This window comes from Erinaceus europaeus, chromosome 2 (genome assembly GCF_950295315.1).
Source record: "Erinaceus europaeus chromosome 2, mEriEur2.1, whole genome shotgun sequence".
NCBI classification, from domain to species: Eukaryota; Metazoa; Chordata; class Mammalia; order Eulipotyphla; family Erinaceidae; genus Erinaceus; species Erinaceus europaeus.
In genome coordinates this window covers 160,839,262-160,865,715 of record NC_080163.1, presented here as the reverse complement: position 1 = coordinate 160,865,715, position 26,454 = coordinate 160,839,262, and the positions used below count along the sequence as shown (strand labels likewise).

The 26,454-nt window shown below is 49.3% G+C and overlaps 1 protein-coding gene across 2 annotated transcripts in view; it reads right to left on the bottom strand.

The window, feature by feature from the left end:
* Positions 1–26,454, bottom strand: part of ZNF423 (zinc finger protein 423) — a 380,636-nt gene that overhangs the window by 210,838 nt on the left and 143,344 nt on the right. The window lies entirely within an intron of this gene.

The window sequence follows — 26,454 nt, the reverse complement described above, 5'->3', positions numbered from 1 at the left end:
CTGACTTTTTCAAGTAGAACAAGAGAGATACAGAAATACACACCACAGCTCCCAACCTTCCCCTAGTACAGTGGGGGGGGGGGGGGGAACTGTAAACCTGGCCATACACATGCCAGAGCAGGTACACCATCCAGGTGAGTGATCTTGCCAGCCTCCAACTCCTTCTAACTGCACCCCAGAACTCCCCCTACCCCTGAGCACCCCCATCCACCAAGGCATCCATGACAGGGCAGGGAGCCTCCCAGCAGCTTGCCCATCATGTCTGGCCTTGTGGAGGAAGCTCCCCAACACCTCCAGACCTGCAGGACAGAAGACTCTCCTGCCAGCTCCAGCACCTCCTCACCACGCCACCTGGTGGACGGGGCAAGCAGTGCTTGGCATCCACCACTAACTGCTCCCCAACCTCCCTCAGGAGGCACTTCCTGAGCAACTCTGTCACATTGGGACATCCGATGGTGACCAGCCAAGTGGCCCTTCCTGTCTCATGTGGGAGATGGGAATCTATACCACCATCTAGAACACAGGACTTGCATGCATGAGGCCCAAGGTCCGACTCCCAGTGCTCAGTTCTCTCATCTCTGGCTCAGGCCTTCTTTCTAATAAAATGAATTTGTTTTCCCAATCCAAGGCCTCAAACGTACTCAGTTTGTTGCTCTTGGTGGACTTTTTCTTTCATTTTAATGTCAGATAGAGACAAAGAGAGAAAGAAGATAAAGGAGAGATACCAAAGACCAACTCTATTCATGCAGCTTCTTGAAGCACCATGCCTGCTGGTCTCATGTAGTGGGGAGAGTCTCAAACTCAGATTCCCACAAATAGCAAAGTATGAACTCTATCAGGTAACCTGCCCAGGTGAGTCTTCTCCTCCTCCCCCTCCGCCTCCTCCTCCTCCTTCTTAATGTACTTAACACTTAACAGAAACGTGTTCTTACACTGAATGCTCATACTTGATATATGTATTTTCTTTATTTCTTTCTTTCTTTCTTTCTTTCTTTCTTTCTTTTTCAATTGCCACCAAGTTTATCATGGGGGCATGGTGCTGGCACTACAAATCCACCACACCCAGTGGTCATCTTTTTCTTTTTCTTTCTATTTTATTAGATGGAACAGAGAGAAATTGAAGGGGGTAGAAAGTAAGATAGACAAGACACCTGCAACACTGTTTCACTGCTTGTGAAGCACAACCCGCCCCCTGCATGTGGGCAGTGGGGGGCTTGAACCCGAATCTTTTCTTCATAGTAATAAGTTTGCTCAACTAGGTGTGCCACCACTGGCCCCCTGGTCCCTCTTTCTAATCTCAAGTGTTAAGACGTCAGGGTGGGTGAGGTCTATCTACCCTCACCTGCAGACAAGGAAACCAGCCACCAGCAGAGGACAAGACCAAATCCACTCACAGCCACAAGGCACCTTGCAAACAGCCCTCTTAGAAAGCCAAGGGTCTGGCGCTGAGCAAATTGGATGAATGTACACAATAACTTCCAAGGGAGAACTCATGTGCCTAGAGAATTAACAAGAGAGCAGGAGGACCAGAAAGGCCACCCTCACCTGAGCAGCAGATGTCCCTGCAAGGTGTGCTTCCTGCAGAGGCCAGGGAAGGGGGAGCTTAGGCATAGCATGTTTTTCAATACTCAAATAGCAGTCCTGTCCCAGCTCTTGCTACCTGCTCTGGCATCTCACAGAGCAAGGGCCTGACCACACTCGGACCAGGCAAGGCAACCTCTGCTGGAGCAGGACCCCACAGCTCAAGGTCCTGTGGGGCTGAGCAGCAGCCAGGTTCTGGCTCCTTGGACTTATGTCTCACAGTCCCCACCAGGTCTGCCCTGAGGTCCTCTGCCCTGACCCAGTGCCACTGGGTCAGGGGAAAGAGTTCTCTACTCCAATGTTGTTCTCACATCAGGAAGACCTCTCTGATCCCCTAGTGCCTGAGCCAGAAATTGGGGGGGGGGTGTTACCTGGTAGTAGCCCATACCCCTTTGCTCCCAATATATATTTTTTAATTTCTTTATGGGGGGATTAATGTTTTACATTGGACAGTAAATACAATAACTTGTACATGCATAACATTTCTCAGTTTTCCACATAATAACATTTCCACATAACCCCCTAGTAGGGGTTACCCCACTAAGTCCTCTGTCATCCTCTTTGGACCTGTACTCTCTCCCCCCAACTTACCCCAGAGTCTTACTTTGGTGCAATATACCACCAATTCCAGTTCAGGTTCTACTTATGTTTTCTCTTCTGGTCTTGTTTTCAACTTCTGCCTGAGAGTGAGATCATTTCATATTCATCCTTCTGTTTCTGATTTATTTCACTTAACATGATTTCTTCAAGCTCCATCCAAGATCGGCTAAAAATGGTGAAGTCACTGTTTTTAATAGCTGAGTAGTATTCCATTGTGTATATATACCACAACTTGCTCAGCTACTCATCTGTTGTTGGACACCTGGGTGGCTTCCAGGTTTTGGCTACTACAAATTGTGCTGCTAAGAACATAGGTATACACAAATCCTTTTGGATGGGTGTGTTGGGTTCCTCTTTGCTCCCAATATTAACCCATATCCAAACTCCATCAATTTTGTCACCTGGAAAACAGCTTTCAAATCTGCCAGACATTCTCTATCTCAAGTTCCTGGGCCATCACTTTGGCTTCCCCAACCCTGCTCAGCATTGGTGTGAGCTCTTTGAAAAGTAGAAAAGTAAAATTGAAGAGGGCTGGGTGGTAGTGAACCTGGTTGAGGGCAAACATTACCATGCATGACAAATGGGATTTGAGACCCTGCTCCCCACCTTCAGGGGGGAAGCTTCACAAGCAGTGAAGCAGGTCTATAGGTCTTTCTCTCTCCCTTTCTACCCTTCCCCTCCTCAATTTCTCTCTGTCCTATCTAATAAAGTAGAAGGGGGGCAGGTTAAAAAGAAAAAATAGCTGCCAGGAGTGGTGGATTCTTAGTGCCAACACGATCATCATCTCTGGCATTATGCTATTCCACTGCAGAATACTGTGCCCCAGTATGGTTCTGTAGCCCCCATGTCCACTTGGTCGATTCCAAATTATATTCCTCCATGAGGATAATTTCTGGAACCATCCATTCCACCCCGGTTCCATGGCTGCCAGTTCTTAGCAACATCACCCTGCCAGATAGTCATCAGGATGCGGCATCATCTAAGTTCATTTCCCACGTCTACGCTCGACCAGACCTGCCAATATACGCGGATATCTTCGCCCACCCTGTCCAACGCTTGATGTCTTGTCATCCAATCTGGTCTCCTACACCTACACTGAACTTCTCTGTTCCAGACTCTTGGAAACAGAGTTGGCAGTCAGGTGAGGTAAAAAACAAACACCTCATCACAGACCCCTGCAAGCATCAACCAGGCTTTGACCTAGCACATTATGATTGGGCCCTCCTCAATCGCTATCGAACAGGCCATGGCCGGTGCGCCGCTATGTTCCATCGCTGGGGAGCCAGAGACGACCCGAACTGCCCCTGTGGCTACAGACAATGACCCACATAGTCAACGACTGCCACCTCCTCCAAAGGAGGTCTCGAAACTTTACATCAGGCTCAACCTGATGCTGTTGACTGGCTACGGAAAAAGGGCAAACGCTAGAAGAAGAAGAAGTGACAACACCAAACCCTAGCCATAACCCCAGTGGAAACAAAAGGAAGAAAGGAAGGAAGGGTGGCCGGGTGGTGGCACACCTGGTTTAGTGCAAATGTTACAGTGTACAAGGATCCAGGTTCAAGCCCCCAGTCCTCACCTATAGGGGGAAAGCTTTGCAAGTGGTTAAGCAGTGTTGCAGGTGTCTCTCTGTCTCTTCCTTTCTATCACCCCCTTCCCTTTCAATTTCTGGCTGTCTCTATCCAGTAAGTAAAATAAAGATAATAAAAATTAAAAAAAAAAAAAAGAAAGGAAAGAGGGAGGGGGGAGGGAGTAGACAGGTGGTGGTGCACCTGGTTAAATGCATGTTACAATGTGCAAGGACCAGGGGTTGAGCTGCCAGTTCCCACCTGTAGAGGGAAAGCTTGGCGAGTAGTGAAGCAGTGCTGCAGGTGCCTCTCTTTCTCTCTCCCTATCTCTCCTTACCCTCTCAGTTTCTGGCTGTCTCTATCCAATAAATAAAGATAATTTAAAAGAATACCTAAATGGAAGGAAGGAAGGAAAAGAGACAAAGGAAGGTAAGAACTTATAATTCTAAGATCCAGCCACCCCACCCCACTGTACTCTGACCTGGGCCCTACCTGACAGTCCTCCACAGCTTAATTTGGGGGGCACCAGATCCTGACTATGGACCATTAGCCCCCAAGATTAATATCCATTGTCCCAACTGTGTTTTCTTTCTTTCTCTCTTCCTTCCTCTCTTTCTTTCTCTCTTTCTTTCTTTCTTTTTAAAGTATTTTATTTATTTTATTTTGAGAAGGATGCAGACAGAGAAAGACACAGAAAGAAATACCAGGGCACTGCTCAGCTCTGGTTTTATGGTGCAGGGGATTGAACCTGGAATTTCAGAGCTTCAGTCATGAGAGTCTCTTTGCATAACCATTATACTATCTACCAACTGTATTTCCACCATCAGTTCTCCAGAGAAGCCTGTAATCCCCTCTCTCCTCGTGCTTCTCCTTTGGGAAACTCACAAATGACATACACTGTCATGTGAAAGTCTGCCCACCGCCTGCTCCCCGCAGGGACAGGCCTGCAGGACTGCCCCTCCCCACCCTCTACACACACACAAAGAGCCCAAAACACTAGACACACTCAGTAAGTAACTCCTACAGCATAAGTGCCTGAAAATCCAGGCACCACCACCAGGGGTGGGTAGGCCTGGACACCAGCTCAGACCCTCCTCCCAGGAAGCATGCCATAGGCACTGCCCTGCCCCCAGGTTGGCAGGATGAGTCTCCAACCTCAAGAACACCAAGTTTTCAGTGGAGGTGACATGTGGCCTCTGAAGTCATGGGCAGGATCCTTCTAGCCCAGTGGAACTTGCCACCAAGAAGTCCCCTATGTCCACCCTGGAACTGGACACTCTAGGCCATAGACCTAAAATTACCTGCCTGAGCCAGGAATTGGGGGAGTTACCTGGTAGTAGCCCATACCCCTTTGCTACCAATATATATCTTTTTAATTTCTTTATTGGGGGATTAATGTTTTACATTAGACAGTAAATACAATAGTTTGTACATGCATAACATTTCTCAGTTTTCCATATAACAATACAGCCCCCGCTCTGTCATCCTTTTTTGAACCTGCACCCTCCCCCCCACCCACCCCAGAGTCATGGGCCGCAGAACCCCAGCCATGCCCCTCCCACTACCATCAAGACATCCATGCTGGCCCCACATTGCTCCAGCCACCCTCCTGTGATCTCCAAACCCAGGCCTTTGTCATCACTGGTTCTGACCAAGACTGACGCCATCGTCTTCGGCGGGGTGGTCATAAATGCCTGGGGTTTCTGGCTTTTCTCAGAAATCTGGAAGTTTGGGCAATATGAGATCTGGCCTCTCCAAGGGCAGCTGGGGACAGGCCCCCCTCAGCAGGCCCAGGATCCCTCTGCTGGCCCCTCTGTGGCTTCACCTCCCTTGCCCAGCCACCACCAGTCCTTGCATCCACACACACCCATATCCCAGGCCTGGGCTGCAGGCATATCATTTTGGGCCCTGCTGCTCTCACCTCAGCCCAGCCTGAGGGCCCATGGACTAAAAGGGGCTCTGCAGAGAAGGGGGGCAGAAAGGCCATGTAGGCGGGTCCAGCGCAGACACCACCACCCCCCCCCACCATCCCTTGTCCCATGGCCCCTCGTTTGGCGCAGCACCTTCAATTTGATCTCAGCTACCTGAGTCACGGGCTCATGTACAACTTCCTGTGGCTTGTCCCTTAGAGTTTATTAGCATCCGCTAATAAACAGTGTGCAGGCCTCCTTGGGGCGCCACCAGAGGAGGGGGCTAAGCGGGCAGAGTGCTCCCTGCCCTGTTAGCTCTCTGCACATCTCTGGCCAGAAGGGAACAATTAGGAACAACTCCCTCCAGGTTATATTTAGCAAGGGCTGAGGTTGGGGGAGGACACCTCCTCTAGTAATTTTCATTCAGTCCCCACCTACCTGCCCCCCTCTCCCCAACACTGGGCTGGCACCACAGGCAGACAACCACCACCTCTCCCCCAAAACACAGGTTCAAATCAAGCCCAGCCTGGCTCAGCCCAGCCCTGATTATGCCCACGTTTAAAAATAAGATGTGAAAGATGCATTATGTAAGACCTGTCACACTCTCCGGCCCACCTCCGACTCGGGAATCAAAGATCATCGTTTTCTGCCATCAAAACAGAATGAAAGGAAGGCAGGAACAATGAAAATAGCCGCCCGACAGGAGCCAGATCAAAGACCCGGGCACAGAAAATGAGGAGCCAGGGGGGCCTTTAATTACTGCCTGCATCCTCCAGTCATGTGGTGAGAGGGGAGAAGAAAAGTTTTGAAGGCCACCGGGCTCTATCCCGCTGCGGCTCCTGTTTCCACCACCAGCACCAGTTCCCGACAAACTCGCGCCTTTCATTTCCCTCCCTTTTTTCCCTCCTTTTTTTCTGCCCCCCACACACCAGACAGGACTCCGACACTCCTCGGCGGTCGCGGTCCACCAGCAGAGAAGGCTCAAAGGGGCTCCCCAGAGACCCTGAGCATGGACATGGCCCCCTGTGAAGGCTGGAACCCCAGGTGGACCCCAGTTCCCCCCAGCAGCTTGTTAGGAGGGGGGTCAAGGAGTGATCCAGGACCCACCATCCCACTGTGCAAGCGGGTGCTGTAAATCACTGCTACTTTTTTTTTTGTCAGGTCTCCCTGGTGGAGAGGGGAAAAAAAACCTTCAAATTCACATTGGGCAGGGATCCGTGGGGCAGCAGATCAAACCTGAGAACCGGCTGTTTGAGCTCAGCGGCAGAAAAAAGGATTGCCCAGGGACTGAGCTTAAGTAGAAGCTGGATTAGACTTCAAACGCCAACTCCCCTTTTCTCTACACAGCAGATAGTCATGGCTAATATTGCAATATGGACTCTCAAAATGCATTACAAATGACTAACTCTGGGCCCTGACTTGGGCCTTGTGTAGCAAGGGGAGGAGTCAGGAACATAATTCCCACAGGAAAGGCACCAGAGGGGCCTGCCCTCTTGTTGAAGGCAGAGAAATCCACTGAGTTAGAGGGGCAAGGGGTCAAGGGCAGGCCCCAAGAGGCAGCCTGTCTGAATGGAGGAGGCCTGACTGGCTAGATGGGCAGCAATGAGGCTGAATGAGGTGCAGGTCTTCCAAGAGGGAGAATCCAGGAGGAATTCATGACTAATGAAACAGAAGGGGCAGGTGTAGAGGGAGACAGTGACCAAACAGTCTGGAGGTCCCACAGGTATCACTTGTGTATAAAGCATTGGACTCTTAGGCATGAAGTTTCCTAGTTCAATCCCTGGTGTTGCAAGCACCAGAGTGATCTCTCTCTCTCTCTCTCTCTTTCTCTCTCTCTCTCTCTCTCTCTCCCTTTGTCATTAATAAATATATCTTTAGTGGCACCAGGGTGGCACTGTAAATAAAGAATTATGCCATCAAGCTTGAGGCCTAAGTTCAATTCCCAGCATCATATGAGCCAGAGTAATGCTCTTGCTCTCCATGTCTCCCTCTCTCTCCCCTCCCCCACTCCCTCTCTCTCTCATAAATAAGTAAGTCTTTAACAATAAATACATAAGGATAAAATATCTGATCGAAACAACTGAAGCATTGGTGCTCCTAAAACTTTCAGACAGACAACGGGCTTCATTTGTATTCATCCCATAATAAAAATTGAACAACCCACTAAAAACAAGGCAAGACAAAAATGCACAAGTGGTACAGATGAGAGCAGAAGACAAGATGGATTTCTTCTTTCAACACACTGTGGGGAGTTAGAAAGGGCTGGGAGGTAAAAGGTGAGCCTGGACTGGGCAGGGGCAGAGCTATGTGGGCTCCAGAATCAAGACACTCTGGCTGTGAACAGGCCCATAGCTGAAGGTCTTGGAGGTTGAGGGGCAGGGAAGGAACATTCATTGCTGGCTGTGTGCTGTCTCATTAATGTGGTGGCTCCGGCAGGTGCTGAAATAGTGCTGCACAAGGAAGACTCTAGGTAAGGACAGGTGGCTTCCCTGGCCAACCAGCTCCCAAGTATTTTTAGCCATACCTGCACCTACTTCCCTAGGATAACTCCTCCCTGAGACTGTCAGGGGCATCCAAGATCCACTACATCTGGGAGACAGGAAGAGAATGCACAGCAAGAGTGTAGGGACAAGAGAGAGCACTCTCCACATGGCATGGATCAGAGTCCCAAAGGCAAGACTTTTGTACCAAGAGTTGTCATTAAGGAAGGGCCTTCCCCCACCCCTCGGAGATGGGGAGCCAGAAAGTCAGGTCTTCCCTCACAATTATCAAATCTCTGGGCCCAAGGTCCCTCCACAGACCCCTAGGGCAAAAGACTAGCTCTGTTACATGATAACTGAACAGTCAAAGGACCAGAGGACAGGGGTGGGGTCTCCTGGATCTATCTGCTGGGTATTGCTCCACCACCATCCACTGGGAAGACCCACTCTCCATACCCCACTGCTCCTCATCTCATCCCTTTGGGGGAGTCCTACTCCAAGCTCCTGGAAACAGAATCACTACCCACAGTCTATCCATGAAAGGGTCTTTCACATTCATGACCAGGCAAGGTGGCTTCGCGGTCCCATTTCACAGATGTTGGACTGTCAAAGCCAAACCACCCGCTTCTCTTTCTACTTTACAGCACCATCACCCAAAGATTTGGGTGTTTTTTTTAAGATTTTAAAATTCGTATTTATAATATTTTATTTGATAGGACAGAAAGAAGTTGAGAGGGGAAAGAAAGATAAAAGGAGAGATACCTATAACACTGCTTCACTGCTCATGAAACTGGCATCTTGAACCTGGATCCTTGCACATGGTAGTATGTGTGTTAACCAGGTGAGCCACCACTCTGCTCCCACTCAAAGATTCTTCCCTCCCTCTCAATCATCTCTCTCTAATTAAACTTGCCTTGATTTGCCTTTGGTATGCAATGCTGTACACATTTCTAAAAGACAGTGCCACACTTCTTGACGTGGATGAGACAGACACACACAGGCACACACACATGTGCATGCATGCAGGCACACACCTGCCCAAGCTCTAGCACTTTCCCTTGTCACACTGACCCTCTCTATCCTTTCCTCCCAAAGCTCTTGAGAACAACTATCCATCTTATTAAGAACAACAGCATCCAGAAGAAATGCCTCTGGACAAAAGGTCCAGCCCAGAGAGGTTTTGGAAGAAGCACAGTTGCGTTCAGCAAGTGAGTTATTTATGTCCCAGAGAGATGGGCTGCCTGCTGGAAGCCTGGCCTGGGACAGAGTAGGGAGCAGCAGCCCCTGATAACTGGGGTCAGAGGAAGGCCAGGGGGAGAAAAGGAGGGTGAAAGGGGTGTGCCTTTTGTCCTGGCCACTGGCTTTCAAAGTTGTTTGCTTTCCAGCCTCCCCGCCCCCACCCCTGCCCCAACTACCACACACACACACACCCCTACCCAGAACTATAAGGTGCTGGCCAAGCCCAGCCAAACTGTCACTAGCTGCAGCCTGGGTAGTACAGTCCAAGGGTTCCCCTTCCCTGCACCCCTAGGCTGGAGCTAGCAGACTGGGGAGGTGGAGCTCAGGGGGAAGGAGGCTCAGAGAAGGGTCAGGAGGACTGTTAGCAAACTTAATAAACTTTAGTGAGCCAACTCTTGTCTAGCCATACCAGAGCCCTGGAGAGAGTATAGAAACAGGAGGGGGTCACCTCCCCCAGAAGCCAAGGACACCACCCCCAGGTAGAGGCATCTAGTGGGGACATTAATTGCTCCCTTCTTGGAAACAAGCCCCCACAGCTGTTAATATGGGGGCTCTGGTGGACAGAAAGAAGGGGGTGGCAGTGCAGGAGGTCTTGGCCCTTGCAGGGGCCCTTCAGAGTGAGCGTGCACAGTCCACAGAGATAAACCCAGGGGCCTGCACAAAGATAAAGAGCAGGTGCAGACACACACATAGCCTAGCAGGGCCCTCCTTCAGCCTCTGACCTCAGGACCATTTCTGGTTTCTGGAAAGTCTAACTTGTAGAAAGAGAATAGCTTTCACCTCTGGTGCCTTTCACAGCTCAAGTCTGGGCAAAGGGAAACACTCACACATGGGGCTTGGGATCTGTCACCTGATGAACATGGTGAGCTTGACAAAGCAACTGAACAATCTCTGGGCCTAGGCTCATCATCATCATTATCATCATCAGACTGAGGAGACAATATAGCAGTAATACAAAATAAAAATAAATAAATAACTTTAGGGCCTGAAGCCCAGAGGCCCCAGCTTCACTCCCTAGCACCACCATAAGCCAGAGATAAGCAGTGCTCTGGGAAACATAAATAAATAAATAGATAAATAAATAAATAAATAAATAGTCAACTTTATAATCAATCTCCAGCAAAACAGCTCACCTGGGTAGTGAGCTATGCTCATGACCCAACTTTGAGCCCAGACCCCAATGCACTGGAGGAAACTTAAGGTTTCCTCCCACCCCATTCCATTTCTCTCTGTCTCATTTTTTCTACCTGTCACAAAAAGTTGGCCCAGTATTCTAGGAGGTGGTACAGTGGATAAAGCATTGGTCCTTGGCAGCACATGTATCAGAGTGTGATATATGTTTCTCTCCTCTCTCTCTCTCATTCTCTCTCTCTCCTTTCTCATTAATAAATAGATAAAATCTTTTTTAAAATGGGGGGATGGGCAGTAGCACAGCGGGTTAAACACACGTGGCACAAAGCACAAGGACCTGCGGAAGGATCCTGGTTCGAACCCTGGCTCCCCATCTGCAAGCCAGTTGCTTCACAAGCAGTGGAGCAGGTCTGCAGGTGTCTGTCTTTCTCTCCCCTTCTCTGTCTTCCCCTCCTCTCTCCATTTCTCTCTGTCCTATACAACGACGATGACATCAATAACAATAACAATAATAACTACAACAATAAAACAACAAGGGTAACAAAAGAGAATAAATAAATATTAAAAAATTTTAAAAATCAAATAAATCAAATTAAAAAGTTGGCCCAGAGCAGCAAAAACAACAAAATAAATGGTTCCCTAGCTCAGAGAGATGCTGAGGTTACTGAGGGCTGGAGTACATGAGAAGGGATCAGCAGGGTAGTTGGCAAGAGCAAGAGCCTGATAAACAGCTCAGTGTGGCTGTTCACTTGAGGTCAGGGACAGAGCGTAGCTCAGCGTTCCTCAAGATGCCAGCACTTGCTGCCCTGCTGCCCCACTTCCTCTGCAGAGCACCTCACATGTAAGTGCCCCAGCCCTGGCTGCCCCACATCCTCCTCCTGTGCAATCCCAGAATGCAAGCCTGGTTCCCCAAATCACAAGAGCTCAGCAAGATCATGGCGGGGTTAGGTCAAGGAAGATCCCCAGTCAGGTCAGAAAGTAGAATCCACTGGACAGTGGTTCCTTCCATGAACTGACCAGGACACAAGTGCAGGTACCTTCCCACCTGCAGAGAAGTTCTGAGGCCACCTATTCCATGTGGCTGAGAGCAAGCACAGAAGGCAAGAGGACCAAACAGTCATGGAGGGCAAAGGGACACAAGGAGGGTGCCAGGAGAGGTTAACAATATTTCTGGGTCAATCCCTGTGAACCCGGTGCGATGTGTCAGGTAAACCGCTACTCTTAGCCGTCTGACACATGTCTATTCTGTCTGCAGTCTCTCTGTAGAAGTTATTGTGATCCCCGCTGTTTACAGAATAAACTAAAAAGCAATCAAGATGCCTCACTCCTAAGTCCTGTGCTTATGTTGAATTCTGCCTGACACACAGTAGGTGTTGAACAAATAGATTGTGAAAAAATGAGTAAAAAAGAGTTATACAGTCCCTCTAAGCATTCCAGAGTGGCACTGACAATGGCTTACTCATTTGTTCATCATGAGTTCATGAAAATAGTAACAGTGAAGCCCTTGAGGTGCCACTGTAGTGACTAGAGGACCAGACTTAGGAGTTCAATCCCTGGCAACACATGTACCAGAGTGATGCTCTGGTTCACTGTCTTCTCACTCTTGCTCCCTCTCCATCTCTCTTATGCATGTAGAAAGAAAGAAAAAGGAAGGAAGGAAGGAAGGAAGGAAGGAAGGAAGGAAGGAAGGAAGGAAGGAAGGGAATAACGGGGGCACCCAGTTAAGCTCGCAAAGTCGTATGTGCAAGGACCCAGGTTCAAGCCCCTGCTCCCCACCTAAAGTGGGGTCACTTCACAAACAGCAAAGCAGTCTGCAGGTGTTGTTTGTTTGTTTTGCCTCCAGGGTTATTGCCTGCTAGGTGCCTGCACTACAAATCCACTACTCCTGGAGGCTATTTTTCCCATTTTGTTGCCCTTGTTGTTGTGCTGGTTGTAGTTGTTATTGTTGTCATAACTGTTGTTGTTGTTGGATAGGACAGAGACAAATGGAGAGAGGAGGGGAAGACAGAGAGGAGGCAAGAAAGATAGACACCTGCAGACCTGCTTCACCGCTTGCAAAGTGACCTCCTGCAGGTGGGGAGCTGGGGGCTCAAACCAGTATCCTTATGCCACCCTTGCACTTTGCACCATGTGCGCTTAACCCACTGTGCTACCGCCTGATTCAGTCTGCAGGTATTTATATTTCTCTCCCCCTCCCTAACTCCCTCACCCCTCTCACTTTCTCTGTCATATCAAATATAATAGAAAGGGGAAAAAGGAAAAAAAATGGCTGGGGCTAGGTGGTGGCACACCTGGTTACGTGCACATGTCACAAATGTGTAAGGACCTGGGTTGCAGCCCTGGGGAAAGCTTGGTGAGTGGTGGTGCTGCAGGTGTCTCTCTTTCTCTCTCCCTATCTCTCCCCACCCTCTTGATTTCTGGTTGTCTCTACCCAATAAATAAAGAAAATTAAAAATGTTTAATAAATAAATATCTTAAAAAGATACTAATAGCATCAAGCACTTAAGTGCTTATCATGTGCCAAGCACAGCTCTGATCTCTCTACATGGGTTAGGTTATGTGATTTCTAAAAAATGTCCTGTGAGGTATTCACTGTCATTAGCTCTATTTTTACAGATTAGGAAACTGAGGCACAGTAACTTTGCCAACATTACATAGCACATAAGAAGCAGCAGTAACAGCTGGGGAGATAACATAATAGTTATACAAAGACTTTCTTGCCTGAGATACCAAAAGACCCAGGTTCAATTCAATCCCTGCTAACACCATAAACTGAGAGCTGAGCAGTGCTCTAGAGAAAGGAAAACAAAAAACAAAGAACAAAAAAACAAACAAAAACCAGCACTAGGACTAGAACATACAGTAAATGCAGGAGCAAACTTTGAAGGCTGGTCACTGGTGACCACAGAGGAAGGTTTGCTGCTTTTTCTAAAAAAAAAAAAAATATAATATATATATATATATATATATATATCTTTCCCTTTTGTTGCCCTTGTTGTTTTTTTATTGTTGTTGCAGTTATTATTGTTGTTGTTATTTATGTCATTGTTAGGACAGAGAGAAATGGAGAGAGGAGGGGAAGACAGAGAGGGGGAGAGAAAAGTAGACACCTGCAGACATGCTTCACCACCTGGGAAGCGAGTCCCCTGCAGGTGGAGAGCCAGGGGCTCAAACTGGGATCTTTATTTTAGTCCTTGTGCTTTGCGCCACCTGAGATTAACCCGCTGCACTACTGCCAGACTCCCGGTTTGCTGCTTCTCCCGCATGCAGCATTCATCTTCAGCTGTCTTCCCTGAGCACATGGAGCACATGTCCCAGGCTAGGTGAGGGCCACCACAGGCCTAGCTAAACAGATGCCCATAACACTGGGGGTTTACTATATTACAGAGAAGAGATGGGGCCAGATGGTGGTGCACCTAGCTGAGCACACATGTTACAGAGCACAAGGACCCAGGCTCAAGGGCCTAGTCCCCACCTGCAGGGGGAAAGCTTCATACCTGGTAAAGCAGGGCTACAAGTATCTGTCTCTCTGCCTCCTTCCCTCTCTATATCCCCCTTCCTCTCGATTTCTGGCTGTCTCTATCAAATAAATAAAGATAATAATTTTTAAATAAAAAAAAAGCTACAGAAAAGAGATGTCTGTCCTCAGCATGGAGGATAAGAGCATGAAGCCACCACAGGGAGGGTTTTATTTGCCTTTTCTAAGAAAGAGGCTGGTGGAGAAGGAGGCCAGCTAAAAGGGAGGCAGAGGCCGGAGAGCATGATGGATGAAAGCCTAAGGATCCACCATACTTGAAGGTTTGCTCTTCAGTGACCTAGAGCTACAGTTCCACTCCCACAAATGGAGGAGCCCAGATCAATGCCAGGGTTCAAGCCAACAGATCCATTCTGTCAATGAAGGTTCAGAGTCCAGTCAAGGCCAAGGTTGGTGCTCCTTTGCCAGTATCCACAGAGCTTCCTCTGCTCACTTCCCTATAACCCCCTTCTCAGCTGAGGGGGAAAAGGTTGTAAATATCTAACGAGGAAGGGTGACTGAAATCCTGGAGGTCAGACACTCTCACTCACGCTGACATCACCAGGTGCCAACTCTAGTGCCCAGCAGAGTGGGTGGCACAGGCAGAACTGTTGCATGCACAGAAGCATGAAAGCACAGAAGCATGAGCCTGTATTCACCCAGTGATTCCACTCAGTGGAGAAGGTTCCACTGAATCTACCCATGTGACTAGAAGCTCTGTCAGTGGGATCTGGTACAGGGACTCCTCATGGCACACTCCAGGGTTTTGGCTCATGTGAACTGTATTGGGAGAAAAGGGGGTTGACACTTGTTTCTCCCTTGTTTTAAATAAAGTTTGTCACACATTATTTCAAAAAAAATTGAGGAGAGAGCATGAATTTCAGGAATTTTAAACTTTATTCAGGAAAATTGAGAACATTCACATGTTAGAATGAGATGGGGGGGAGGGAGAGAGAGAGAAAAGCTAGTACTCACGTGATGACCAGCACAGATAGTAACAGACAGTGAGAGAAGTCCACAGGTCTAACTTTTAACATCCAAGCCCCACCTCCACCTTTCTAAGCCAAACCTGTCACCACTCCCATTTTCTGGTACTCTCCAGGTACCTCCTGTCCCTCAACACTGGGTTTCTGCTCCCCAGCCCAGCACCCAGCTGGTCAGACTAATCATCCCAAAGCATTTCATTTTGTTTTAATGAAGCACCCCACACTGGCTGTGAAGGCTTGAGGGAATGAACTAGAATCCAGAGGGAATAACATCACCAAGGACAACTGCTGCTGAGTGGTTACTGAATGCCAGGGACATTCCAGACCCTGGACACAGAGCATCTCAAAGCATCTTCCCAACACACTTCCTGGAGGTAAGTAAGGTCTGCTCTCAGTCCCATTTTCCAGAAGAGGAAGCTGAAGCAGAGCCATTCAGTGAGTGAACAGAAGGCAGAAGTAGAGGGGCTACATGCTGTGGAGCAAGTTACTGACCCACTGAAGACTTCCAGTGGACTCATATGTACAGTGGGGCCAAATGCCCCACCGTCAGAGCTGCAGAAAGGGCTCCTTCACTCATTGGAGGGGTGTCAGCAGCAGCATTATTACTGTGTGTGATTTGAAGGGTCAGGAGATGCTGATTTAAATAGCTGGGCCTCAAAGAGCTCTGACTCCAGACAAAGAAAGCCAAGCTAGGCAGCCAGAGAAAGACGCCCTCCTGGAGCCTTCCCTTGGTGCCAGATTCCATACCCCAGCATTCTCAAGGTGTTTTTCCACCTCTAGTTGTGGCTTAGGGAGCAGGAGGCCCAGGCCTGGCTGGCCTGGCTGGCCTTTCCCCTCTGGCCCTTTGAAGTGCCCAGCATGTGGCAGGCTGGGAGGAAACCCCTGGCTGCAGAGGCCCCCATGGCAGCACCTTCCCACCCCCACCCTGCCACCTCCCACCACATTGTGCAGTCCTGACTGGGTCTTTGTTACCAGAGCCCAGGCAGGGGACAGCCAAGGACCTGGCCTCATTATGTGCCTGACCTCAGGCGAGCCCCCTCCCCCCAGGGTGGAAGGTTAATGTGGTTGCCTGCCATGCAGGCCTGGGCCTCTGGGAGGCCTCTTCCCTCCCTTCCAGGGACAAAGGGCCAGCCCCCTTCCTCCTCCCCAGGCCCCCAAACAGCTGCTGACCTGCAGGGCCCATTCAGGAGAGGAGTGGAGGGGCTTGGAGGCCTGTTGTCCCAGACTTTGAAGGCTCAGAAGTCACCAGGGGGCCTCCTTTCCAAACCTCCTTCCTCCCACCCCTGCAGTGGAGACTTTGCCCCAAGGGAGCAGATGAAGGAATGCAACCACTGAGGAAGGAGGCAGCTTGGGGGTGAGGGGGTGCGCTCAGCAGCCTGTACCCTTCTCTGACCACACTGCTTCCCAGAGAAGCTCCTTTCAGTGCCCCCAAACAAGAAAAGAACAAGGAATAAACCAGTATTAAACCAGTTGCCTCACAGTCCTTGCCCCACTAGGTCGGCCTGTCATCTTAGTCAGGGACTTGCAACTTCCTGAAAGAAACTGTGTGGGAGGAGGCAGAAAGGCCCTCTAGCTTCTTGCATCATCTTCCAATAGGAAGACTTTTTCCCCTTCCACATCCTCTATATTAATTATGGAGATGGACAGGAGGCGGGAGGTCCTAGAGTCCATGTCAAGCACCATGCTTCTTTTATACTGTTTCTAGCTCTCTGGAGGCCTGCACCTCCATATGCAGGACAATTATGCCATCTGACTGGGCATCAATTTCTTTAAAATTGATTGATTGATTGATGAGAGAGGAAGAAAGAGAACCTGAGCATCACTCTGACACATGCAGTGCTGGGATTGAACTCAGGAACTCATGTGTGCAAGGCCTGATGCTTTATCCACCATACCACATCCAATATCTAAAGAAACTGGAGTGATTTTTCTGGAAGTGCTCCATTTGCTTAGGATTCTGGGGAGGGAGGCAGGCAACAGGGGAAGCAGCAGGCGGAGCTTTGTATCAGAGTGGGTGCTGAGTGGCGCGCTCACTTGTCTCTATACGCAGGTGTGTCCAGGCATGTGCACACAAAAGGTCAGCTGAAAGCCTTACCTGGGGAGCAGGCAGCCTGCCACAGTGATGAGAAGCAGCCCCGGTTGGCCCATTATTGAGAAGAGCTGCCTTTCAGAGGACAAAAGGTGTGTGTGTGTGTGTGTGTGTGTGTGTGTGTGTGTGTGTGTGTGGAGGAGGGGGACAGGGATGCAGCAGGAGGACATGAGAATGAGGAAGGGCCAGGCACATCTGCCCCATTGTGGCAGGTCTCCCTGGCAGCCTCTCTCTGCATGGAAGGCGCGTGAGTGTGGGTGTGGGTGTGTGTGTGAGAGCGAGTGTATGTGTGTGCGGGTACCAGCCTGGCCTACATTGTCCTGCCCAGCCAAGGGACACACTTTTACAAAAGCATCAATTTTCCTCCTTCCCTTCCAGAGCAAGGTTAGTTGAGTTCCCAGAGGGCCACATCCTCAACTTTTCAGTAGGGTCCTCCCCTGCCCCCCCCCCCCCCACACAATACACTTGTTTGTGTGCCATATATACATACACACACACACACACACACACACATACACACACACACATAACCCTTTAAGCTGGTCTCTAATTGTGTCTGGCCTGTTCCCACCCCCACCCCAAGCAAGGAGGGTATGTGAGGATTATCTGAGCACACAGGCCACTCTTGGGCATCCTGGGTTCCAAGAATGCCAGGGAGGGAAGGTTAGACATGGGGGTTGGGGGAAGTGGGGATTAATTGCCAAGAAAGTACAAGGCTGTGCTATGACTTTGATTCCATCAATTACCATTATCTTTCTCCGCAGGTCTGCCAGGCATCCCTCCCCCAGAACCGGCCCTGTTAACTTTCTTTGCCAGTGGAGATAGCCCAGCAGATTCCTGGCTGTGCCACGTCTGCCCGCCCGAGTCCCTTCTAGGCTCTTATCAGCGGCTCCCAGTCAGCCTGGCCAGGCCCAGCTGTTCCAGGCCTACAGCCTCCCACTTTATCTGCCAGAGCAGACCTCAGCCTGGCAAGCAGTGGGTTCAGTGCCGGCTCCACATTCCCTGGAAGCCGGCTGGGAGCGCAGCAGCCCTGCTCCCAGCATCCTCTGGGAGTTCATTACCAGCCAGGGGTCCCCCCTAGCCTGGCGGCCAAGGTGCAGGGCCCGCCGCCGCCCAGCCTCGATGCCAGCATCATTAAAACTCCCACCTTCTGAAGAGAGAAAGAACAAAACCACAAATTTAGATTAATAAAGCATTTGTTGATTCTACAGCAATTTAGCAGGCCCCTAAGAAACCCACCAGAGACCCGCAGAGCTCCAGTAATTTTCTGTTATATTATCTTTCTTGTAAAATACTTCCCCAGACAGAGTCCCCAAAGGGGCTCAAATATCACTGTGACTAACCAAAATCAATGTGCACTCACCTATTGACATTTTTACATAGTTTTTGGATTTAGTATCCAGCCGAAAACACAATCAACTCCTCTGCCAAGGAACCGACAGGCACTTAGCTAGTCAGCTATTAGTGTTACAAAGGAAAAAATGCGGGCACCCAGGGGAGCTGGGCGAGGAGGCACTGACGTCAGGGGGTAATTGGGTGTCTGAGAGAAATTGCCAGCGGCTGGCCGGCTCCCCAGGGGGCTGCACAAAGCTGAGCTGTAACTCTAATAAAGGAGAGGAAATTCTAGAAAAGGGGGCTTTTGCTACAAAGGATCCCGGGCAGAAGCCAAAAATAGCCCTTCGGAAATAAATAAATAAATGTGACCAAAGCATATAGATCTGAAAAATGAAAGAAATCACAGCCCGGAGAAGGCACCCAGGTCTTCCCACACAGGGCATCTGCTAGGGGCTCAAGGACTCTGGCCTGCTCCCCTCCTCTTTGCAATCATACGGATTTTAATAACAGAAGGCTGTCGCCTGTGCTGACAATCAGGTGGGCTTTCTAAAGTGTCTAAGTTGGGTCTTGTGTGTTTTTTCAGTGTTTAAACTGAGCCTCACCAGGAAGAGAAATTTTTCTTTAAACAGAGCACTGCTCAACTCTGGCTTATAGTGGTGCTGGGGATTGAACCTGGGACCTCAGAGAGTCAAGCACAAAAGACATTTCACATAACCACTATGCTGTCTCCTCAGGCCTGGGAAAGGAATTTCTGTTGTTCAGTTTGGGATTGTTTTAATGTCTGCAGTATTAGAGACTTGGTTTTGCTTTGTTTTGTTTTTACAGGGGGTGACACTCACCAATGCCATCTCCTTAGAAACCCTCATCACATGGCCCCTGGACTCCCCCTTGAACATGTCTGTATTCTTGGGAAGTGGGCTGCAGTCTCTTCCTTTCCCTTTCTCCCACCCTATGGACAAAGACTGTGGAGCATCTGGAGAGAACTCACTGCTTCCCACCCAGATAAAGCCAAATGTGGCCAAGAGGTGGGAAATGGCGGCTCCTACCCCCAAGCCAGTAGCTCCCAAGCCAGGCCCCAGGCCTTGACAGGGGCCTTTCAGGGGAGTCTGCAGCCCTCAGAAGACAAGAGGGAAAGGGGAACAAAGAGAGGGTTATAGGAGGGCCAGAGGCCTGAAGTCAGGAGATTTAGACCTTATTGAGGAAAAAAAAAAAAAAAAAAAGACATGGTAAGATTGAGATTCCCAGAATCAGATTTTGTTTTATCACTTTGAAATTATAAGGAAAAATAGGCCCAAGATAGGAGGAAGAGGAGGAAAATAAAAAGGAAAGAGAAAGAGAAAGGAAAGAAAGGAAGGAAGAAGTAAAAGGGGAGGGAATGCACTCCTACAGCTTCCATAGCTACTTGGAAATGAGTCTGAACAAAGGTCTTCAACTAAAAATGTCAAATCAGCACCACAGGGCTCCTGGCCCTCACTGTCTCTAAGCCTCTGCAGAAGCCCAGGGGGTCTGCTAGGAGGAGAACCCCCCCCACACACACACACACACCATTCAGTGCTGTGGCAGCTCCACTCCATCAAGACACCAGGGAGTCTCCAGGCTGCCCTGCCCCAAGGCTCGGACACAGGGTGTCCTGGTCCTTTCCTCCCCAAGATTCCTTGTTGGCAAGGAGGGGGGAAAGCAGGCTGGAAAAAAAAAAAAGGGCTCCTACAACCAACGGCCCAGGGGAGACACGCAGAGCTCAGCAACGTGCCAGCCAGAGCCCTGGCACCAAATCACAAACCTTGAATCAATGATGCAATTGCTTAATTAATCAGCCTGCACAGGGTGGGTGCAAAGGATGTCTGTGAATGTCTGACCCAACCAGCTCCTGACGGGCAAACCCCCCTCCTCAGGCCCCCTCTGCTGGACCCACGGGACCACAGATGGTTGAGCACCGTCTGGGAGTCTCACAGAGGGGGGAAAATGTGAGTTCCTAAGTCCCCTGTGTGATCCAGTCACTCTGGCAGAAAGAAGGGGGAGGGGGAGAGGAAGAGGGAGGTGGGAGGGTCTTATCAGCAACTTAGAATTCCTTGGCCTTGGCTGCTGCAAGTTAGCTCTCACAATATTATTTTTTGTCCCAGTCAATGAGCCTGTAATAGAAAGAGACCGGAGAGCCCTCTTTTCAGCAAGTCCAAGAGTGCCAGATTTAGAAAAAAAAAAGGGGGGGGGAAGCAGCTGAAATTAACCCTAAGGCTTAACATGCTTAAGACTTGTAACTTTCAAAAGCAGGAACCCAAGCTGAGTGAGCTGACAGTAGAGTCTGGAGCCACTACACTCAGAAACTGGGGTGTGTGTGTGTGTGTGCGCGCGCGCGCGCGTGTGCGTGCACATGCGCTTTCTGAAGGCCAGCAAAGTAAATCTTCTGTCTTTTCAAGACCAAAACACTTGCAAATAAATAAATAAGCAACCTGGATAGTTCTTTTTTCTGAAGGCCCCAACTAGGTGGGAGTGAGGGTCTGAAGCCAGTCTGCACTAGAGATTGGACTCTTTCCAAGGTTGATTTTCTCATCTTGAAGGCTCACAGGGGAGGGGAGCAGGAGGGAGGGGCCAGAGGCTCTCAGGCCAGCAGCACCAAGCCCACAAGGTTAGTGATAATGAGAAGGGGGCTCCCTAGAGGAGCTGAACAGCACCAAAGAGGAGGAAACCAAAAAAAAAAAAAAAAAAAAAAAATAGAAAGAAAGAAGAAGAGAAAGAAAGAAAGAAAGAAAGAAAGAAAGAAAATTTAAACAATACCCCCTTGACACTAGGTGTTTTAAAGAGAATATACCTTGGACCCCTAAAATATCAAAGTGAGATTTAAAAATAGAAAAGTCATTTCCCCACTCTTCCCTTCCCAGTCGCAGATTTGACTGTAGCGTTCTAGAAGGCAGATTAAATGAAGGAAGCTCAAACACACTCAATTTTGTCCTTTAGCAAATTCTTCTCTTTCACTCTTGCATGAAGAAAAAAAAAATCTCCCCACAGAGTTTTTCTCTTCTTCCTGGTGTGGATCTGGGCCCCTGCAGTGCCCTGTGTAATTTCCAGTTCCTCAGAATTCAGGTATTAATAAAGACCCCATGGGGACTTCCAACAATATAACCCTACATTTTGAGGCATTATGAAAGGAAACCCCCAGGGGTCTGTGGCTCAAATTTCTGAAATGTAGGCATTGTAAAAGGCACCCCAGGGGATGCCCGCAATAGAAATCTGCTGAATTCAAAGCATTTTGGAAGTCCTGGTGGGAGTCATTACTCCCACTGGAAGCTTTTTACAAAACATGTGTTGCTGACATGTTGACAGATTGCTCAGTGAAGTGTTTAGGTGCATGCACAAGGCGGGCCTTTGGAGACGCGCAGCGCTGCCAGCGAGTCTCCCAACGCTGGAACCGGTACCATCCATATTTCATAACGGGGGAGGCCGAGGCAGCCGGGGACAGGAGGCGGATCCTCCCCACCAGCAGCCAGCCTCGCACCCCTCCGCCTAGGAGCCACTTCGAGTGGGCCGGCCCAGTCCTCGCCTGTGGAAGCCTGTCTGTGCAGCACAGCTGTGCTGTCCCTTGTACCCCTGCCAAGGGCTTTACTGAAGGAATCTTGAGGCCACCTCACTGATCACCGCAAGGTGGCCTTGAGCAGACCAGGCAGGGGAGGGGGCAGCAGGGGGAGTTGGGGCTGGTGGGACCCTCACCTTCACCTCCCAGCCAGGGCCCTCCATGAGAGAGGCTGGGGGGCGGTGGTGTGAACTGGGTTGAGCTGGGCTTGACAGCATTAAGCTCTGGAAAATGATCTGTGACTTTAATAAGGCAGAGGGGCTCAGAGGAATTAGCTGCCTAGGTGATAGGGGCTGGAGATGGATGGAAATGGATTCATGGCCTGGTGGGCCAGGGGCCAGGCTGGGGCCCTAGGGAGGCGGGCTCACCCTGGGCCCCACACACTCTGGAGGCCTTGCTCTCCACAAGAGTTTCTCAGCCACTCTGGGAGTGAGTGCCAAGCAGTCAGTCTCTCTCTCTCTCTCTCTCTCTCTCTCTCTCTTTCTCTCTCTCTCTCTCTATGGCAGGAGAATGTACCATATGCCCACCTTCATAAAATTTTAAAGGTAAAAGCAGATGTAATTTAATAAATGTGTATGTGTATTGGTAGGAACACACACAATACACACACTCACCACCAACACACCACAGGCACATTCCCATGCCTGCCCATTTCCTGCCTTGGCCTTCAGAACCCACCCACCCACACCACCCGGTCGCATGTCCTCCCACAGGCACCAGGAGAGAGGGGAGAAGCCAGCTTCCCGCCATGGCCTCTGGAGCACACAAAGAAAGCTCCTCTAGGGATTTGGGTGGGTTTTTGTTGTGAGGTGTGTATGTGTCTAAGTATGTATATACTTTCTTGTTACGTTGCCACTATGTGGTTTTTCCTTACTGACTTCTGTTTTTTTAAGCATGCTAAGGAGGGGGGGAATAGTCATTTCTGAGGGCTGGGTTGACAACAGAATGTTTATGCAAAAAAGATCTTCATGCCTGAGACTCTGAGGTCCCAGGTTCATTCCCCAACACCACCATAAGCCAGAGTTGAGCAGTGTTCTGGTAAAAATAAATAAATATAAAATAGGGAATTGGGCGGTAGTGCAGTAGGTTAAGCACATGTGGCGTGAAGTGCAAGGACTGGCGTTAAGGATCCGGGTTTGAGCCCCCAGCTCCCTACCTGCAGGGGAGTTGCTTCACAGGCAGTGAAGCAAGTCTGCAGGTGTCTATCTTTCTCTCCCCCTCTCTGTCTTCCCCTCCTCTCTCCATCTCTCTGTCCTATCTAACAACAACGACATCAATAACAAACAACAATAATAACTACAACAATAAAAACAAGGGCAACAAAAGGGAAAATAAATAAATATAAGATAATATAAAAATAGAAAGGATAAAATCATTTCTGCTCAGCACAATAGCATGTAGAATCCAGAATTGGGGGGGGGGGGTACAGGGGACAGGTACCACATGTCCAGCACAGCCCTACATGTCCCCTGGGCTCCACCTCCATGTTGGAAACTGACTGTGGAACTGACTTCCAGGACCCAGAAGAATAACTTTCCCCTGCTGACTTGTCTAGTCTTCCTCCCTCACCCCCCACCTCCCTCTCCTGCTTCAGAATAAAGCAACTGCATTTCAATGGACAAATGGCTTCTTCCAGGAGAAGGAATGAAAGATTTTTGTTTTCCCAAGTGCCCTCAGTGTCTTCTGTGGCAGCAGGGGCAGCACAGTGCCTGGTGCAGACTAGGTGTGTAACAAATAAATGTGTGTCTCGTCCACACAAACTAAGATGCTGGTCCCCAGGGTCCAATGGGTATAGGTCTGAGGTAGCAAGATGATTTGGGTCTTCATCACAGCAGGCAAAGCGCCACTCCCAGGAGAGGTGCTAACATGGTTGGATGAGCTGGGCACCAGCAGGAAAACTTCCAAACATGTAGAGACCTCTACCCTCCCAACTAGAATCCCTGCTTCTCTTGCTCGCCACCAGCCTGGGGCCACTCAGGAGCAGAAGTCAGTGCCTTCCTCTTCTTCCCTTCCCACCCAGCCCCTCTGGCCTCTTCCTCTAATGAGCCTTTGGATTTGACCTCTCAAGGGCAAACCTAGAAGACTGAGCTGTGGACTCTCCCTTCTGGGAAAAGAGGGGGAGACACCTGGAGCAGCAGAAGAAAAGGCCCAGACAGGGGTTAGTGTTGTGTTAATACTTGTATGGAGGGAGGGAGAAAGAGAGAGGAAGGGAAGGAGAGAGGAAGGGAGGGAGGGAGGGAGGGAGGGAGGGAGGGAGGGAGGGAGGGAGATGCAGTGTGAACTGCAGGAGTCCTTAACATCACAACCATTGCCCATGACCCCACCATCAATACCAGGCCCTGGAGAACAAAGGTGGAAAGAAGGCCAGGCGATGGCACACCCTGTAAAGCCCACAAGTTGCCAAGTGTAAGGACCACCCCAATTCACCCCTGGCCCCCACCCGCAGGGGGGAAGCTGCACAAGCTGTGGAGCAGTGCTACAGGAGTCTTTACCTATCCCTCTCTATCTCCCCTTTCCTTTCAACTTCTCTGATTCTATAAAAACAAAGGGATAGTTTTATAAAATAAGAAAAAAGTACAAAGTCAAGGTCAACCCCCCCACACACACCTGTGGGTGGCCCACTGGAATAAGTGTGCCCCAACACACACATATGATGGAACCCATTCAGAAGGAACTTGGGGGGGGGGCAGATGGTGGTGTACCTAGTTAGCTGCTCACATTATAATATGCAAGGACCCAGGTTCAAGCCCCTGGTCCCCACCTGCAGGGGGAAGATTCATAAGCAGTGAAGCAGGGCCATAGAAGTTTCTCTGTCTCCCTCTCTACTTCCCCCTCCCCTCCCAATTTCTCTCTGTCTCTATCCAATAATCAATATATAACTTAAAAATTTTTTTATTATCTTTTATTTTTATATTGGATAGAGGCAGCCAGAAATCAAGGGGGAAGGGAGTGATAGAGAGGGAGAGAGACAGAGAGACACCTGCAGCACTGCTTCACCACTCACAAAGCTTTCCCCCTGCAGGTGGGACCTGGGGCTTGAACCCGGGTCCTTGCACACTGTAACATGTGTGGTCAACCAGGTGCACCACCATCCAGCCCTGCATAATTTTTTTGTTTGTGTGTTGTTGTTGTTTTTTTGACACCTGCAGACCTGCTTCACCACCTGTGAAGCGACTCCCCTGCAGGTGGGGAGCAAGGGGCTTGAACTGGGATCCTTAACTGCTGCACTACTGCCCAACTCCCTTAATTTTTTTAAAGGAGCTTTAGGTAGGCTGGGAAGACAGCATAATGATTATGCAAAAGATTTTCATGTCTGAGACTCTGAGGTCCCAGATTCAATCCCTGGCACTATCATAAGCTAGAGCTGACAGGTGCTCTGGTCTATTTTTCAAATAAATAAATAAGAGCTTGGATGTACACTCTATATTATGGAAAGCGTTTTACAACCCAAAGGGAAGTAGACAGAGAAACACAGGCTGCACAAGAAGGATCTGGAAAGATAACTGCCCACTGATTGCACTGGATGGCTCTCTAGATTAGGCTAGATTTACTTTGCTATCTTCAGTTGGTCTTTACTTAATAAATGTATAGTAAAGCTTTCTAAAAGTCATGGAACATGAAAACTGTATTTTTAAAAAAGATTTTATTTTATTTATTCATGAGAGATAGGAAGAGAGAGAGATAAAGGAGCACACATCATTCTGGTACATGTGCTGCCAGGGATTGAACTCAGGACCTCATGCTTAAGAATTCATTGCACCACCTCCTGGAACACACACACGTACACACCCAATACACAATAAATTTTCAAAACTAGAGAATGGACCATGAGCTCCTATAAACGCAAGATGGAGTGGGAACAGGTCTTGGTTTGGAGGTCAAAGAAAGCTCCAGGGAGGTGAGGAGGATAAGCCTGGGTTTGCCAGGAAATAAATTAGGGGAGTAGGGAGATTCCCCCGGCAGAGACAGTGGCTCCAGCAAGAGCACAGCAGACCTCAAAGTAGGCAGTGGGAACTTGGGCTGAAAAGCAGAGACAGACCCCACCACAGTGGCCACTCAAGTAAAGGGAGTGCATCTGGGTCTCAAGTGCACAGGAAAGTGGAGAGGGGAGCATATCCAGCACCACTGCCCTGACTCTCCAGGGCTCCCCATCAAATAAGCCAGTTTGTGTTCTAAGAACTGGTTTCAGGGTCAGTAATGGTGTACTTTGTTGAGCGATGCTCAAGGACCTGGATTCAAGCCCCCAGTCCCCACCTGCAGAGGAGAAGCTTTATGAGCTGGTAAGGTAGTACTGCAGGTCTCTCTCTCTCTCTCTCTCTCTCTCTCTCTCCTTTTGTAGCTCCCCCCTTCCCTCTCAATTTCTGTCTCTATCCAATGAATAAAAAATAAATTAACAAATAACTGGTTTTTATGAAACCTTTAATAACAGGGGAAGTTCACAAGTTTGTTCTTTCTT